This window comes from Rhagoletis pomonella, unplaced genomic scaffold (genome assembly GCF_013731165.1).
Source record: "Rhagoletis pomonella isolate Grant_MI unplaced genomic scaffold, Rhpom_1.0 Rhpom_scaffold_00009, whole genome shotgun sequence".
In the NCBI taxonomy this organism is placed as follows: Eukaryota; Metazoa; Arthropoda; class Insecta; order Diptera; family Tephritidae; genus Rhagoletis; species Rhagoletis pomonella.
In genome coordinates, this window is record NW_023458563.1 from 39,132,496 (window position 1) to 39,135,893 (window position 3,398).

The following is a 3,398-nucleotide window of genomic DNA, read 5'->3' on the forward strand; positions in this document are numbered from 1 at the left end:
GGGATTCACGTCGATGACACACCAATTCCGACGGTGAATAACCCCAAAATACTCGGAGTAACATTCGACAGCCTGCTCTCCTTCTCTGCGCACTCAACCGCTATTGTCAATAAAGTACAGAGCCGCAACAAGGTCCTCAAGTCTCTAGCCGGCAGTACTTGGGGCAAAGACAAAGAAACGTTGCTGGCAACATACAAGACGAGACGGAGCTTCATCTGCCTCGGGAGACACGCACAACACTTGCACAACTTCGCTCCGGCTACTGCAGCAGGTTGAACTCCTACCTGAGTAGGTTGAATGAGGATGTGCCGAATGAGTGTCCGGCATGCGGAGAGACCCCACATGACTCGAAACATCTCTTCGCATGCCCGGAAAAAGCCGACAACCCTAACGGCCTTGTCCCTGTGGACAAACCCCACAGAAGCTGCACGCTTCCTAGGGTTGCCGTTAGTGGAACTTGACGACAACGACTGAGATACCAACCGTCCTGGGCGGGGTTGTTGTAGCCGCTACAACAACAACAACAACCAGAGGGAGTCTCGATTGTCTCTTATGCTGACGATTGCTCGATCATGGCGTCTGGGAATGGAATTGATGACTTGTGTTCGAAAGTAAACGGGTATCCCTCCGAGCTTTCTCGTTTCTTCACTGCAAGGAGCCTAACCCCAAAATAATCGGAGTAACCTTCGACAGTCTGCTCTCTTTCTCTGCGCATGCAACCGCTATTGTCAACAATGTACAGAGCCGCAACAAGGTCCTAAAGTCGCTAGCCGGCAGTACTTGGGACAAAGACAAAAAGAGTTTCCGGCAACATACAAGGCAATAGGCCGGCCGGTTTTAAAGGGTGAACACACCAAAACTGCGACACTTTGGGAAGCTTATAACTTACCCAAAATTAATTCAATATTTTGAAATTCAAGTACCATAAGCTGACCACATGACCTGAGTTGGACGTAGAAGAAATTTCATTTGAATTTGATTCCTAGTTGAGTTAAAAATGGCAACCGAGTTAGAAACGAGACAAACCATTTTGCACGAGTTTATAAATGATCCGGCCTTAAGTACACGTAAAATTGCTAAAAAATTAAAGATTGCACTATTCGACAGTTTGCAGGGTTTTAATCGGTACAAATAGGCCTGGCAGTTACGAGAAAACCAGGGAGCGGGGTTAGCATGGTCAAAGTGATAAAAACAGTGCTCGGAAGGTCCTCAGTGCGTTTTCGCGAAATCCGAAGATTTTGTCGCGTTATGTTGCAAAATCCGTACGCAGATCGCAGTTTTTTGTACAAAAGGTAAAGCGGAAAGCTTCATTGAGATGTTCTACAGCTCAAACAGCGCCAGACCGAGGCGCAAAGTAGAATGTTACAACGAAATCCCGCATTCGGAAGTTGTATGAATTCTAAATTAAAAAATACAACTGCATTGTTATGGACTACGAAACCTACTGCTATAAAAATTCAAAATATACTGCAGGTCAAGATTTTTATACTGGTGCAAGTCGTCAAGATGCCCCTGAAAGTTGTAAGCTGAAATGAAGTCCAAATTTCCAAAAAACCACATGGTTTGGCAAGCTATTTGATCCTGTGGCCGTAAGAGCAGCCCTTTTTCCCATCCAGGACAACGAATGATCAAGTTTATCGGGATGAGTGCCTCAAAAGGCGTCTTCTGTCATTTATCAACAGATAAGGAGTAGGTCACTGTTCTTGGCGGACGTGGGAACCTGCCACTATGCCAAGGACACATTGCCGTGGTATAATGCAAATAACATCAATTTTGTACCTCACGACTGCAATCCACCCAATAGCCCAGAGCCACGTCCTATTGGGGAATATTGGTCAATTGTCAAAGAAATCTTGCAGAAAACAGGTGAAACAGTGAAAAATATTGAAGAGTGCAAAACAAAGTAGTTGTGCGCATAGCGTAAAGGCGATGATGCAGTCGTGCAGAACATGATGGCGCGTGTGCGATGAAAATACCGATCACTTGCAGATGGAGCAAATAATAACTAATATTTTAACATTTTAACAACATCTAAACTTCCAAGTTATATAATACAAAAAAAAATAATTTCAAAGCCTGCTAGTTTGTTTCTGGTAGTAATTTCAAAGTGTCGCAGTTTTGGTGTGTTCACCCTTTAAATTACGCAGCACCAGTGTGGTCGCCGGGGACTACGAAGCAGCGGATGAAGCTACAGACGACACAGAACATTGCACTTAGGACAGCGACCAGATGCCTCCTGATGTCGCCTGAACAACACCTTCATAACGAGGCGAAAATGCTCCCAATCAAGGTTTATAACATAATGCTCTGCAAGCAGTTTCTGGTTGGGAGCCACAGACGTGGTCACCCAAATAGACAACTGCTTGCAGAAGAGCCACCGCCCAGGCACATCAGGAGGCATCTCTACGAACTGACGGACGAAGTCCAGAGGTTCATTAAGCAGCCGCTGGACCCGTCAGCATATCGACAGGCCCTGAACGGCATTCACAGGGAGCCAGCCTCGGGTTACGTAGACTCTAGACCTTTGAATGCCGTTCTAGGAACACAACCACCGGACATCGACGAGACGGAGCTTCATCTGCCTCAGGAGACCAGAACTACAATAGCCCAACTTCGCTCTGGCTACTGCAGCAGGTTAAACTCATACCTGAGCAGATTAGACGCAAATGTGCCTAATGAGTCTCCGGCATGGGGAGAGACACCCCAGACGTAAGATTTTTAAACTTGTTGTTAGGCTTAGTAGTTGTAAAATAAGCAAATCCAACAAATAAATGCGCGTAAATAAAAAAATAAATAAAAATAAAAATTCTCTGTACGATTAGTCATACATAGATATATAGATTTATAATACATATAGAGCCATATTTATCTCATAAAAAAAAAACTTTCAAAATAAGCCATGTAAGATTTATATACATATGGATGTGTGTACAGACCCAAAGGCCACATCTTTGTTTTGCAGGTCTTCCGCTGCCTACATTCGCATGAACGTACCAATGCTTTGTTCGATATGCAACAAAGACAGGGACGAAAGCGAATAAATGAAACAAATTCTAAATGGAAATCTGAAGAAAAAACAACCAAATGGAAAAAAAAAATAAATTTGTTATCCACTTATCTACTACAAAAAGCAAAACTTATTACAAAAAAACATAGACTTTCCCAAGATAGCAGGTTCTACGTACCGGAATGACTCGGGTTTTACCCGACCAAGGGGTGTTGTTTCGGCGAACTAACCCCGTTTAGGTCGGCGAAATCCCTCAGAAGTTGAACGTCCATAGGGCTACATCTTTTTCGCATACTTCTGCTCAGGGCTGGTATTGAGTCAAACCGTGGACCAGAAACGTATACCTGCTGCGGGGCCAGAGACGATTACACCACAACTCCACCTCCATCAG